The sequence below is a fragment of the Ambystoma mexicanum genome, unplaced genomic scaffold (assembly GCF_040938575.1).
Source record: "Ambystoma mexicanum isolate Mex_15411 unplaced genomic scaffold, UKY_AmexF1_1 Mex_scaf141, whole genome shotgun sequence".
NCBI lineage: Eukaryota > Metazoa > Chordata > Amphibia > Caudata > Ambystomatidae > Ambystoma > Ambystoma mexicanum.
Genome location: NW_027182371.1, coordinates 53,356 through 68,005, shown reverse-complemented (window position 1 = coordinate 68,005; position 14,650 = coordinate 53,356). Strand labels below are relative to the sequence as shown.

The following is a 14,650-nucleotide window of genomic DNA, read 5'->3' as shown; positions in this document are numbered from 1 at the left end:
CACACACACAATTTTCCTGCTGCGGTCTCCTCGACTCTTTGGAAGGCAGAGGGCGATGTTGGTTGAAGCCCTTACCTTCTCTGGCTGGCGGCCTACAAGACCAGGAAAGAAGCAGGCCCAGTAACAGCAGCTGAGGCCCCCAGCCCAGCCACGCCTAGGCAGGCATCAGCTTAAGGCTGACTCTCTACCCCACTGCTGCCCCAAATTGGTTTGGCAAAAGTTTGCAAAGAAGATGCCTGTAAATTTAACTCACGCCACACTAGCACTCACCCAGGCGTCGGTTCCTTACAAAAATAGAAAGCACCTCTAAAAAAGAAGAAATAAACACACACACAATTTTCCTGCTGCGGTCTCCTCGACTCTTTGGAAGGCAGAGGGCGATGTTGGTTGAAGCCCTTACCTTCTCTGGCTGGCGGCCTACAAGACCAGGAAAGAAGCAGGCCCAGTAACAGCAGCTGAGGCCCCCAGCCCAGCCACGCCTAGGCAGGCATCAGCGGAATGCTGACTCTCTACCCCAGTGCTGCTCCAAGTTGGTTTGGCAAAAGTTTGCAAAGAAGCTGCCCGTAAATTCACCTCAAGCCACACTAGCACTCACCCAGGCGTCAGTTCCTTACAAAAATAGAAAGAATCTCTAAAAAAGAAGAAATAAACACACACACAATTTTCCTGCTTCTATCCCCTCGACTCCTTGGAAGGCGGAGGGCAACCTTCGCCGCTGGTGGCCTTCACATGCAGGAAAGAAGCACACCCAGGAACAGCAGCTGAGGCTCCCAGCCCAGGCAGGCTTCAGCTGAAGGCCGACTTGGGAAGCACTGAGGCCAGACCCTGGGCTCCTGGGTCCCTCGGTTGAAGGCTCGAGGCCAGACCCCTTGGCTCCTGTGTCCCTTGGCTGAAGGCTCGACCAGTGCTCGACCAGGCTCGATCAGGCGAGATATTAGGTAGCATGGGGCCCAGCTGGGACTTCTAGGAAGCTTAGGGTGACGGCCGCTTCTGCCCCATCATCCAGAGGCCTGGCTATGGAGAGGCATGATGTGGCCTCCCTCCCTTCCTGCCTCTTGTAGGCACTTCTCCCCCGTGAGCACTTCCCGCTCCAAGTGTCCCCTTGTCTCCCAGGGTGCACTCTTCCTCTAGAGCCCACATATGCAGATGAGGCCCATCCACTTGCCTCCCCTAGCTGTAGGGGGCCTTGCGCGTCCACTGGAGAGAAAACGGGGAGACGCTGGAGGTGCTTTGCCAGGGACACGAGTGGCCCTTTCTGGCTGCATCCACCCACCCGAGGCGGCGAGCTGCTGCCCTGGCTTCAGTCTCCTGCTGCTCCAAGTTAGTTTGGCGACAACGTGTCCGCCTCTGACGGGGCTCTGCATTGGAGCGAGGGCTGCTGTCTGCCCCTGTGCCTTTTTCACGCGCCGTGTTTGTTAAAATTAAAAGCGGAATGGAGGAAAAATGTAGTTCAAGACGGGGAAGACGAACGCCGCCTATCGGGCACAGAGTAGCAAAATGCCTACAGCACCTGGTATTCCCAGGCGGTCTCCCATCCAAGTACTAACCAGGCCCGACCCTGCTTAGCTTCCGAGATCGGACGAGATCGGGCGCATTCAGGGTGGTATGGCCGTAGGCGAAGAGTGCGCCGATTCCGAGCCTCTTGTGCTGTGTCGGCTCCTCCGACGTCCACTGCCCTCTTGCAAGGCTGAACGCTGTCCTCTGCAGTGTGCTTCTGCCCTTCTTTTTGCCTCAAGCTCAGGAGCCACAGCTGCCAGCTTGGAAAAGCAACGAGCGGCTCCATGCACCCACTTTTGAAATACCCACTTGCCTACTCATGTTTGCAAAGAAAGTGTCTGTAAATTCAGGCCAAGCCACACTTGCACTCACTCACCCAAGCATCCGTTCCTTACAAAACTTTAAAAAAAAACTCGGAAAGAAAGATGGAAATAAACACACACACAATTTTCCTGCTGGGGTCTCCTCGACTCTTTGGAAGGCAGAGGGCGATGTTGGTTGAGGCCTTACCTTCTCGGGCTGGCGGCCTACAAGTCCAGGAAAGAAGCAGGCCCAGTAACAGCAGCTGAGGCCCCCAGCCCAGCCCAGGCAGGCATCAGCTTAAGGCTGACTCTCTACCCCACTGCTGCCCCAAATTGGTTTGGCAAAAGTTTGCAAAGAAGATGCCTGTAAATTTAACTCACGCCACACTAGCACTCACCCAGGCGTCGGTTCCTTACAAAAATAGAAAGCACCTCTAAAAAAGAAGAAATAAACACACACACAATTTTCCTGCTGGGGTCTCCTCGACTCTTTGAAAGGCAGAGGGCGATGTTGGTTGAGGCCCTTACCTTCTCCGGCTGGTGGCCTACAAGTCCAGGAAAGAAGCATGCCCAGTAACAGCAGCTGAGGCCCCCAGACCAGCCCAGCCCAGCCCAGGCAGCCATCAGCTGAAGGCTGACTCTCTACCCCAGTGCTGGTCCAAGTTGGTTTGGCAAAATTTTGCAAAGAAGATGCCTGTAAATGTAACTCACGCCACACTAGCACTCACCCAGGCGTCGGTTCCTTACAAAAATAGAAAGCACCTCTAAAAAAAGAAGAAATAAACACACACACAATTTTCCTGCTGCGGTCTCCTCGACTCTTTGGAAGGCAGAGGGCGATGTTGGTTGAAGCCCTTACCTTCTCTGGCTGGCGGCCTACAAGACCAGGAAAGAAGCAGGCCCAGTAACAGCAGCTGAGGCCCCCAGCCCAGCCACGCCTAGGCAGGCATCAGCGGAAGGCTGACTCTCTACCCCAGTGCTGCTCCAAGTTGGTTTGGCAAAAGTTTGCAAAGAAGCTGCCCGTAAATTCACCTCAAGCCACACTAGCACTCACCCAGTCGTCAGTTCCTTACAAAAATAGAAAGAATCTCTAAAAAAGAAGAAATAAACACACACACAATTTTCCTGCTTCTATCCCCTCGACTCTTTGGAAGGCAGAGGGCGATGTTGGTTGAGGCCTTACCTTCTCGGGCTGGCGGCCTACAAGTCCAGGAAAGAAGCAGGCCCAGTAACAGCAGCTGAGGCCCCCAGCCCAGCCCAGCCCAGGCAGGCATCAGCTTAAGGCTGACTCTCTACCCCACTGCTGCCCCAAATTGGTTTGGCAAAAGTTTGCAAAGAAGATGCCTGTAAATTTAACTCACGCCACACTAGCACTCACCCAGGCGTCGGTTCCTTACAAAAATAGAAAGCACCTCTAAAAAAGAAGAAATAAACACACACACAATTTTCCTGCTGGGGTCTCCTCGACTCTTTGAAAGGCAGAGGGCGATGTTGGTTGAGGCCCTTACCTTCTCCGGCTGGTGGCCTACAAGTCCAGGAAAGAAGCATGCCCAGTAACAGCAGCTGAGGCCCCCAGACCAGCCCAGCCCAGCCCAGGCAGCCATCAGCTGAAGGCTGACTCTCTACCCCAGTGCTGGTCCAAGTTGGTTTGGCAAAATTTTGCAAAGAAGATGCCTGTAAATGTAACTCACGCCACACTAGCACTCACCCAGGCGTCGGTTCCTTACAAAAATAGAAAGCACCTCTAAAAAAAGAAGAAATAAACACACACACAATTTTCCTGCTGCGGTCTCCTCGACTCTTTGGAAGGCAGAGGGCGATGTTGGTTGAAGCCCTTACCTTCTCTGGCTGGCGGCCTACAAGACCAGGAAAGAAGCAGGCCCAGTAACAGCAGCTGAGGCCCCCAGCCCAGCCACGCCTAGGCAGGCATCAGCTTAAGGCTGACTCTCTACCCCACTGCTGCCCCAAATTGGTTTGGCAAAAGTTTGCAAAGAAGATGCCTGTAAATTTAACTCACGCCACACTAGCACTCACCCAGGCGTCGGTTCCTTACAAAAATAGAAAGCACCTCTAAAAAAGAAGAAATAAACACACACACAATTTTCCTGCTGCGGTCTCCTCGACTCTTTGGAAGGCAGAGGGCGATGTTGGTTGAAGCCCTTACCTTCTCTGGCTGGCGGCCTACAAGACCAGGAAAGAAGCAGGCCCAGTAACAGCAGCTGAGGCCCCCAGCCCAGCCACGCCTAGGCAGGCATCAGCGGAATGCTGACTCTCTACCCCAGTGCTGCTCCAAGTTGGTTTGGCAAAAGTTTGCAAAGAAGCTGCCCGTAAATTCACCTCAAGCCACACTAGCACTCACCCAGGCGTCAGTTCCTTACAAAAATAGAAAGAATCTCTAAAAAAGAAGAAATAAACACACACACAATTTTCCTGCTTCTATCCCCTCGACTCCTTGGAAGGCGGAGGGCAACCTTCGCCGCTGGTGGCCTTCACATGCAGGAAAGAAGCACACCCAGGAACAGCAGCTGAGGCTCCCAGCCCAGGCAGGCTTCAGCTGAAGGCCGACTTGGGAAGCACTGAGGCCAGACCCTGGGCTCCTGGGTCCCTCGGTTGAAGGCTCGAGGCCAGACCCCTTGGCTCCTGTGTCCCTTGGCTGAAGGCTCGACCAGTGCTCGACCAGGCTCGATCAGGCGAGATATTAGGTAGCATGGGGCCCAGCTGGGACTTCTAGGAAGCTTAGGGTGACGGCCGCTTCTGCCCCATCATCCAGAGGCCTGGCTATGGAGAGGCATGATGTGGCCTCCCTCCCTTCCTGCCTCTTGTAGGCACTTCTCCCCCGTGAGCACTTCCCGCTCCAAGTGTCCCCTTGTCTCCCAGGGTGCACTCTTCCTCTAGAGCCCACATATGCAGATGAGGCCCATCCACTTGCCTCCCCTAGCTGTAGGGGGCCTTGCGCGTCCACTGGAGAGAAAACGGGGAGACGCTGGAGGTGCTTTGCCAGGGACACGAGTGGCCCTTTCTGGCTGCATCCACCCACCCGAGGCGGCGAGCTGCTGCCCTGGCTTCAGTCTCCTGCTGCTCCAAGTTAGTTTGGCGACAACGTGTCCGCCTCTGACGGGGCTCTGCATTGGAGCGAGGGCTGCTGTCTGCCCCTGTGCCTTTTTCACGCGCCGTGTTTGTTAAAATTAAAAGCGGAATGGAGGAAAAATGTAGTTCAAGACGGGGAAGACGAACGCCGCCTATCGGGCACAGAGTAGCAAAATGCCTACAGCACCTGGTATTCCCAGGCGGTCTCCCATCCAAGTACTAACCAGGCCCGACCCTGCTTAGCTTCCGAGATCGGACGAGATCGGGCGCATTCAGGGTGGTATGGCCGTAGGCGAAGAGTGCGCCGATTCCGAGCCTCTTGTGCTGTGTCGGCTCCTCCGACGTCCACTGCCCTCTTGCAAGGCTGAACGCTGTCCTCTGCAGTGTGCTTCTGCCCTTCTTTTTGCCTCAAGCTCAGGAGCCACAGCTGCCAGCTTGGAAAAGCAACGAGCGGCTCCATGCACCCACTTTTGAAATACCCACTTGCCTACTCATGTTTGCAAAGAAAGTGTCTGTAAATTCAGGCCAAGCCACACTTGCACTCACTCACCCAAGCATCCGTTCCTTACAAAACTTTAAAAAAAAACTCGGAAAGAAAGATGGAAATAAACACACACACAATTTTCCTGCTGGGGTCTCCTCGACTCTTTGGAAGGCAGAGGGCGATGTTGGTTGAGGCCTTACCTTCTCGGGCTGGCGGCCTACAAGTCCAGGAAAGAAGCAGGCCCAGTAACAGCAGCTGAGGCCCCCAGCCCAGCCCAGGCAGGCATCAGCTTAAGGCTGACTCTCTACCCCACTGCTGCCCCAAATTGGTTTGGCAAAAGTTTGCAAAGAAGATGCCTGTAAATTTAACTCACGCCACACTAGCACTCACCCAGGCGTCGGTTCCTTACAAAAATAGAAAGCACCTCTAAAAAAGAAGAAATAAACACACACACAATTTTCCTGCTGGGGTCTCCTCGACTCTTTGAAAGGCAGAGGGCGATGTTGGTTGAGGCCCTTACCTTCTCCGGCTGGTGGCCTACAAGTCCAGGAAAGAAGCATGCCCAGTAACAGCAGCTGAGGCCCCCAGACCAGCCCAGCCCAGCCCAGGCAGCCATCAGCTGAAGGCTGACTCTCTACCCCAGTGCTGGTCCAAGTTGGTTTGGCAAAATTTTGCAAAGAAGATGCCTGTAAATGTAACTCACGCCACACTAGCACTCACCCAGGCGTCGGTTCCTTACAAAAATAGAAAGCACCTCTAAAAAAAGAAGAAATAAACACACACACAATTTTCCTGCTGCGGTCTCCTCGACTCTTTGGAAGGCAGAGGGCGATGTTGGTTGAAGCCCTTACCTTCTCTGGCTGGCGGCCTACAAGACCAGGAAAGAAGCAGGGCCAGTAACAGCAGCTGAGGCCCCCAGCCCAGCCACGCCTAGGCAGGCATCAGCGGAAGGCTGACTCTCTACCCCAGTGCTGCTCCAAGTTGGTTTGGCAAAAGTTTGCAAAGAAGCTGCCCGTAAATTCACCTCAAGCCACACTAGCACTCACCCAGTCGTCAGTTCCTTACAAAAATAGAAAGAATCTCTAAAAAAGAAGAAATAAACACACACACAATTTTCCTGCTTCTATTCCCTCGACTCTTTGGAAGGCAGAGGGCGATGTTGGTTGAGGCCTTACCTTCTCGGGCTGGCGGCCTACAAGTCCAGGAAAGAAGCAGGCCCAGTAACAGCAGCTGAGGCCCCCAGCCCAGCCCAGCCCAGGCAGGCATCAGCTTAAGGCTGACTCTCTACCCCACTGCTGCCCCAAATTGGTTTGGCAAAAGTTTGCAAAGAAGATGCCTGTAAATTTAACTCACGCCACACTAGCACTCACCCAGGCGTCGGTTCCTTACAAAAATAGAAAGCACCTCTAAAAAAGAAGAAATAAACACACACACAATTTTCCTGCTGCGGTCTCCTCGACTCTTTGGAAGGCAGAGGGCGATGTTGGTTGAAGCCCTTACCTTCTCTGGCTGGCGGCCTACAAGACCAGGAAAGAAGCAGGCCCAGTAACAGCAGCTGAGGCCCCCAGCCCAGCCACGCCTAGGCAGGCATCAGCGGAAGGCTGACTCTCTACCCCAGTGCTGCTCCAAGTTGGTTTGGCAAAAGTTTGCAAAGAAGCTGCCCGTAAATTCACCTCAAGCCACACTAGCACTCACCCAGTCGTCAGTTCCTTACAAAAATAGAAAGAATCTCTAAAAAAGAAGAAATAAACACACACACAATTTTCCTGCTTCTATCCCCTCGACTCTTTGGAAGGCAGAGGGCGATGTTGGTTGAGGCCTTACCTTCTCGGGCTGGCGGCCTACAAGTCCAGGAAAGAAGCAGGCCCAGTAACAGCAGCTGAGGCCCCCAGCCCAGCCCAGCCCAGGCAGGCATCAGCTTAAGGCTGACTCTCTACCCCACTGCTGCCCCAAATTGGTTTGGCAAAAGTTTGCAAAGAAGATGCCTGTAAATTTAACTCACGCCACACTAGCACTCACCCAGGCGTCGGTTCCTTACAAAAATAGAAAGCACCTCTAAAAAAGAAGAAATAAACACACACACAATTTTCCTGCTGGGGTCTCCTCGACTCTTTGAAAGGCAGAGGGCGATGTTGGTTGAGGCCCTTACCTTCTCCGGCTGGTGGCCTACAAGTCCAGGAAAGAAGCATGCCCAGTAACAGCAGCTGAGGCCCCCAGACCAGCCCAGCCCAGCCCAGGCAGCCATCAGCTGAAGGCTGACTCTCTACCCCAGTGCTGGTCCAAGTTGGTTTGGCAAAATTTTGCAAAGAAGATGCCTGTAAATGTAACTCACGCCACACTAGCACTCACCCAGGCGTCGGTTCCTTACAAAAATAGAAAGCACCTCTAAAAAAAGAAGAAATAAACACACACACAATTTTCCTGCTGCGGTCTCCTCGACTCTTTGGAAGGCAGAGGGCGATGTTGGTTGAAGCCCTTACCTTCTCTGGCTGGCGGCCTACAAGACCAGGAAAGAAGCAGGCCCAGTAACAGCAGCTGAGGCCCCCAGCCCAGCCACGCCTAGGCAGGCATCAGCTTAAGGCTGACTCTCTACCCCACTGCTGCCCCAAATTGGTTTGGCAAAAGTTTGCAAAGAAGATGCCTGTAAATTTAACTCACGCCACACTAGCACTCACCCAGGCGTCGGTTCCTTACAAAAATAGAAAGCACCTCTAAAAAAGAAGAAATAAACACACACACAATTTTCCTGCTGCGGTCTCCTCGACTCTTTGGAAGGCAGAGGGCGATGTTGGTTGAAGCCCTTACCTTCTCTGGCTGGCGGCCTACAAGACCAGGAAAGAAGCAGGCCCAGTAACAGCAGCTGAGGCCCCCAGCCCAGCCACGCCTAGGCAGGCATCAGCGGAAGGCTGACTCTCTACCCCAGTGCTGCTCCAAGTTGGTTTGGCAAAAGTTTGCAAAGAAGCTGCCCGTAAATTCACCTCAAGCCACACTAGCACTCACCCAGGCGTCAGTTCCTTACAAAAATAGAAAGAATCTCTAAAAAAGAAGAAATAAACACACACACAATTTTCCTGCTTCTATCCCCTCGACTCCTTGGAAGGCGGAGGGCAACCTTCGCCGCTGGTGGCCTTCACATGCAGTAAAGAAGCACACCCAGGAACAGCAGCTGAGGCTCCCAGCCCAGGCAGGCTTCAGCTGAAGGCCGACTTGGGAAGCACTGAGGCCAGACCCTGGGCTCCTGGGTCCCTCGGTTGAAGGCTCGAGGCCAGACCCCTTGGCTCCTGTGTCCCTTGGCTGAAGGCTCGACCAGTGCTCGACCAGGCTCGATCAGGCGAGATATTAGGTAGCATGGGGCCCAGCTGGGACTTCTAGGAAGCTTAGGGTGACGGCCGCTTCTGCCCCATCATCCAGAGGCCTGGCTATGGAGAGGCATGATGTGGCCTCCCTCCCTTCCTGCCTCTTGTAGGCACTTCTCCCCCGTGAGCACTTCCCGCTCCAAGTGTCCCCTTGTCTCCCAAGGTGCACTCTTCCTCTAGAGCCCACATATGCAGATGAGGCCCATCCACTTGCCTCCCCTAGCTGTAGGGGGCCTTGCGCGTCCACTGGAGAGAAAACGGGGAGACGCTGGAGGTGCTTTGCCAGGGACACGAGTGGCCCTTTCTGGCTGCATCCACCCACCCGAGGCGGCGAGCTGCTGCCCTGGCTTCAGTCTCCTGCTGCTCCAAGTTAGTTTGGCGACAACGTGTCCGCCTCTGACGGGGCTCTGCATTGGAGCGAGGGCTGCTGTCTGCCCCTGTGCCTTTTTCACGCGCCGTGTTTGTTAAAATTAAAAGCGGAATGGAGGAAAAATGTAGTTCAAGACGGGGAAGACGAACGCCGCCTATCGGGCACAGAGTAGCAAAATGCCTACAGCACCTGGTATTCCCAGGCGGTCTCCCATCCAAGTACTAACCAGGCCCGACCCTGCTTAGCTTCCGAGATCGGACGAGATCGGGCGCATTCAGGGTGGTATGGCCGTAGGCGAAGAGTGCGCCGATTCCGAGCCTCTTGTGCTGTGTCGGCTCCTCCGACGTCCACTGCCCTCTTGCAAGGCTGAACGCTGTCCTCTGCAGTGTGCTTCTGCCCTTCTTTTTGCCTCAAGCTCAGGAGCCACAGCTGCCAGCTTGGAAAAGCAACGAGCGGCTCCATGCACCCACTTTTGAAATACCCACTTGCCTACTCATGTTTGCAAAGAAAGTGTCTGTAAATTCAGGCCAAGCCACACTTGCACTCACTCACCCAAGCATCCGTTCCTTACAAAACTTTAAAAAAAAACTCGGAAAGAAAGATGGAAATAAACACACACACAATTTTCCTGCTGGGGTCTCCTCGACTCTTTGGAAGGCAGAGGGCGATGTTGGTTGAGGCCTTACCTTCTCGGGCTGGCGGCCTACAAGTCCAGGAAAGAAGCAGGCCCAGTAACAGCAGCTGAGGCCCCCAGCCCAGCCCAGGCAGGCATCAGCTTAAGGCTGACTCTCTACCCCACTGCTGCCCCAAATTGGTTTGGCAAAAGTTTGCAAAGAAGATGCCTGTAAATTTAACTCACGCCACACTAGCACTCACCCAGGCGTCGGTTCCTTACAAAAATAGAAAGCACCTCTAAAAAAGAAGAAATAAACACACACACAATTTTCCTGCTGGGGTCTCCTCGACTCTTTGAAAGGCAGAGGGCGATGTTGGTTGAGGCCCTTACCTTCTCCGGCTGGTGGCCTACAAGTCCAGGAAAGAAGCATGCCCAGTAACAGCAGCTGAGGCCCCCAGACCAGCCCAGCCCAGCCCAGGCAGCCATCAGCTGAAGGCTGACTCTCTACCCCAGTGCTGGTCCAAGTTGGTTTGGCAAAATTTTGCAAAGAAGATGCCTGTAAATGTAACTCACGCCACACTAGCACTCACCCAGGCGTCGGTTCCTTACAAAAATAGAAAGCACCTCTAAAAAAAGAAGAAATAAACACACACACAATTTTCCTGCTGCGGTCTCCTCGACTCTTTGGAAGGCAGAGGGCGATGTTGGTTGAAGCCCTTACCTTCTCTGGCTGGCGGCCTACAAGACCAGGAAAGAAGCAGGCCCAGTAACAGCAGCTGAGGCCCCCAGCCCAGCCACGCCTAGGCAGGCATCAGCGGAAGGCTGACTCTCTACCCCAGTGCTGCTCCAAGTTGGTTTGGCAAAAGTTTGCAAAGAAGCTGCCCGTAAATTCACCTCAAGCCACACTAGCACTCACCCAGTCGTCAGTTCCTTACAAAAATAGAAAGAATCTCTAAAAAAGAAGAAATAAACACACACACAATTTTCCTGCTTCTATTCCCTCGACTCTTTGGAAGGCAGAGGGCGATGTTGGTTGAGGCCTTACCTTCTCGGGCTGGCGGCCTACAAGTCCAGGAAAGAAGCAGGCCCAGTAACAGCAGCTGAGGCCCCCAGCCCAGCCCAGCCCAGGCAGGCATCAGCTTAAGGCTGACTCTCTACCCCACTGCTGCCCCAAATTGGTTTGGCAAAAGTTTGCAAAGAAGATGCCTGTAAATTTAACTCACGCCACACTAGCACTCACCCAGGCGTCGGTTCCTTACAAAAATAGAAAGCACCTCTAAAAAAGAAGAAATAAACACACACACAATTTTCCTGCTGCGGTCTCCTCGACTCTTTGGAAGGCAGAGGGCGATGTTGGTTGAAGCCCTTACCTTCTCTGGCTGGCGGCCTACAAGACCAGGAAAGAAGCAGGCCCAGTAACAGCAGCTGAGGCCCCCAGCCCAGCCACGCCTAGGCAGGCATCAGCGGAAGGCTGACTCTCTACCCCAGTGCTGCTCCAAGTTGGTTTGGCAAAAGTTTGCAAAGAAGCTGCCCGTAAATTCACCTCAAGCCACACTAGCACTCACCCAGGCGTCAGTTCCTTACAAAAATAGAAAGAATCTCTAAAAAAGAAGAAATAAACACACACACAATTTTCCTGCTTCTATCCCCTCGACTCCTTGGAAGGCGGAGGGCAACCTTCGCCGCTGGTGGCCTTCACATGCAGGAAAGAAGCACACCCAGGAACAGCAGCTGAGGCTCCCAGCCCAGGCAGGCTTCAGCTGAAGGCCGACTTGGGAAGCACTGAGGCCAGACCCTGGGCTCCTGGGTCCCTCGGTTGAAGGCTCGAGGCCAGACCCCTTGGCTCCTGTGTCCCTTGGCTGAAGGCTCGACCAGTGCTCGACCAGGCTCGATCAGGCGAGATATTAGGTAGCATGGGGCCCAGCTGGGACTTCTAGGAAGCTTAGGGTGACGGCCGCTTCTGCCCCATCATCCAGAGGCCTGGCTATGGAGAGGCATGATGTGGCCTCCCTCCCTTCCTGCCTCTTGTAGGCACTTCTCCCCCGTGAGCACTTCCCGCTCCAAGTGTCCCCTTGTCTCCCAGGGTGCACTCTTCCTCTAGAGCCCACATATGCAGATGAGGCCCATCCACTTGCCTCCCCTAGCTGTAGGGGGCCTTGCGCGTCCACTGGAGAGAAAACGGGGAGACGCTGGAGGTGCTTTGCCAGGGACACGAGTGGCCCTTTCTGGCTGCATCCACCCACCCGAGGCGGCGAGCTGCTGCCCTGGCTTCAGTCTCCTGCTGCTCCAAGTTAGTTTGGCGACAACGTGTCCGCCTCTGACGGGGCTCTGCATTGGAGCGAGGGCTGCTGTCTGCCCCTGTGCCTTTTTCACGCGCCGTGTTTGTTAAAATTAAAAGCGGAATGGAGGAAAAATGTAGTTCAAGACGGGGAAGACGAACGCCGCCTATCGGGCACAGAGTAGCAAAATGCCTACAGCACCTGGTATTCCCAGGCGGTCTCCCATCCAAGTACTAACCAGGCCCGACCCTGCTTAGCTTCCGAGATCGGACGAGATCGGGCGCATTCAGGGTGGTATGGCCGTAGGCGAAGAGTGCGCCGATTCCGAGCCTCTTGTGCTGTGTCGGCTCCTCCGACGTCCACTGCCCTCTTGCAAGGCTGAACGCTGTCCTCTGCAGTGTGCTTCTGCCCTTCTTTTTGCCTCAAGCTCAGGAGCCACAGCTGCCAGCTTGGAAAAGCAACGAGCGGCTCCATGCACCCACTTTTGAAATACCCACTTGCCTACTCATGTTTGCAAAGAAAGTGTCTGTAAATTCAGGCCAAGCCACACTTGCACTCACTCACCCAAGCATCCGTTCCTTACAAAACTTTAAAAAAAAACTCGGAAAGAAAGATGGAAATAAACACACACACAATTTTCCTGCTGGGGTCTCCTCGACTCTTTGGAAGGCAGAGGGCGATGTTGGTTGAGGCCTTACCTTCTCGGGCTGGCGGCCTACAAGTCCAGGAAAGAAGCAGGCCCAGTAACAGCAGCTGAGGCCCCCAGCCCAGCCCAGGCAGGCATCAGCTTAAGGCTGACTCTCTACCCCACTGCTGCCCCAAATTGGTTTGGCAAAAGTTTGCAAAGAAGATGCCTGTAAATTTAACTCACGCCACACTAGCACTCACCCAGGCGTCGGTTCCTTACAAAAATAGAAAGCACCTCTAAAAAAGAAGAAATAAACACACACACAATTTTCCTGCTGGGGTCTCCTCGACTCTTTGAAAGGCAGAGGGCGATGTTGGTTGAGGCCCTTACCTTCTCCGGCTGGTGGCCTACAAGTCCAGGAAAGAAGCATGCCCAGTAACAGCAGCTGAGGCCCCCAGACCAGCCCAGCCCAGCCCAGGCAGCCATCAGCTGAAGGCTGACTCTCTACCCCAGTGCTGGTCCAAGTTGGTTTGGCAAAATTTTGCAAAGAAGATGCCTGTAAATGTAACTCACGCCACACTAGCACTCACCCAGGCGTCGGTTCCTTACAAAAATAGAAAGCACCTCTAAAAAAAGAAGAAATAAACACACACACAATTTTCCTGCTGCGGTCTCCTCGACTCTTTGGAAGGCAGAGGGCGATGTTGGTTGAAGCCCTTACCTTCTCTGGCTGGCGGCCTACAAGACCAGGAAAGAAGCAGGGCCAGTAACAGCAGCTGAGGCCCCCAGCCCAGCCACGCCTAGGCAGGCATCAGCGGAAGGCTGACTCTCTACCCCAGTGCTGCTCCAAGTTGGTTTGGCAAAAGTTTGCAAAGAAGCTGCCCGTAAATTCACCTCAAGCCACACTAGCACTCACCCAGTCGTCAGTTCCTTACAAAAATAGAAAGAATCTCTAAAAAAGAAGAAATAAACACACACACAATTTTCCTGCTTCTATTCCCTCGACTCTTTGGAAGGCAGAGGGCGATGTTGGTTGAGGCCTTACCTTCTCGGGCTGGCGGCCTACAAGTCCAGGAAAGAAGCAGGCCCAGTAACAGCAGCTGAGGCCCCCAGCCCAGCCCAGCCCAGGCAGGCATCAGCTTAAGGCTGACTCTCTACCCCACTGCTGCCCCAAATTGGTTTGGCAAAAGTTTGCAAAGAAGATGCCTGTAAATTTAACTCACGCCACACTAGCACTCACCCAGGCGTCGGTTCCTTACAAAAATAGAAAGCACCTCTAAAAAAGAAGAAATAAACACACACACAATTTTCCTGCTGCGGTCTCCTCGACTCTTTGGAAGGCAGAGGGCGATGTTGGTTGAAGCCCTTACCTTCTCTGGCTGGCGGCCTACAAGACCAGGAAAGAAGCAGGCCCAGTAACAGCAGCTGAGGCCCCCAGCCCAGCCACGCCTAGGCAGGCATCAGCGGAAGGCTGACTCTCTACCCCAGTGCTGCTCCAAGTTGGTTTGGCAAAAGTTTGCAAAGAAGCTGCCCGTAAATTCACCTCAAGCCACACTAGCACTCACCCAGTCGTCAGTTCCTTACAAAAATAGAAAGAATCTCTAAAAAAGAAGAAATAAACACACACACAATTTTCCTGCTTCTATCCCCTCGACTCTTTGGAAGGCAGAGGGCGATGTTGGTTGAGGCCTTACCTTCTCGGGCTGGCGGCCTACAAGTCCAGGAAAGAAGCAGGCCCAGTAACAGCAGCTGAGGCCCCCAGCCCAGCCCAGCCCAGGCAGGCATCAGCTTAAGGCTGACTCTCTACCCCACTGCTGCCCCAAATTGGTTTGGCAAAAGTTTGCAAAGAAGATGCCTGTAAATTTAACTCACGCCACACTAGCACTCACCCAGGCGTCGGTTCCTTACAAAAATAGAAAGCACCTCTAAAAAAGAAGAAATAAACACACACACAATTTTCCTGCTGGGGTCTCCTCGACTCTTTGAAAGGCAGAGGGCGATGTTGGTTGAGGCCCTTACCTTCTCCGGCTG

General features: G+C 53.7%; 4 non-coding genes across 4 annotated transcripts; all 4 read right to left on the bottom strand.

The window, feature by feature from the left end:
• Window positions 1-1,498: 1,498 nt before the first annotated feature.
• Window positions 1,499-1,617, bottom strand: LOC138553916 (5S ribosomal RNA). The gene has a single exon (XR_011297219.1). It is a non-coding gene; the product is annotated as a 5S ribosomal RNA (ribosomal RNA).
• Window positions 1,618-5,061: 3,444 nt separating this feature from the next.
• Window positions 5,062-5,180, bottom strand: LOC138553915 (5S ribosomal RNA). Its single transcript, XR_011297218.1, has one exon. It is a non-coding gene; the product is annotated as a 5S ribosomal RNA (ribosomal RNA).
• A 4,093-nt stretch (window positions 5,181-9,273) lies between these two features.
• LOC138553913 (5S ribosomal RNA) lies at window positions 9,274-9,392 on the bottom strand. The gene has a single exon (XR_011297216.1). It is a non-coding gene; the product is annotated as a 5S ribosomal RNA (ribosomal RNA).
• Window positions 9,393-12,180: 2,788 nt separating this feature from the next.
• On the bottom strand, window positions 12,181-12,299 carry LOC138553912 (5S ribosomal RNA). The gene has a single exon (XR_011297215.1). It is a non-coding gene; the product is annotated as a 5S ribosomal RNA (ribosomal RNA).
• Window positions 12,300-14,650: the final 2,351 nt, after the last annotated feature.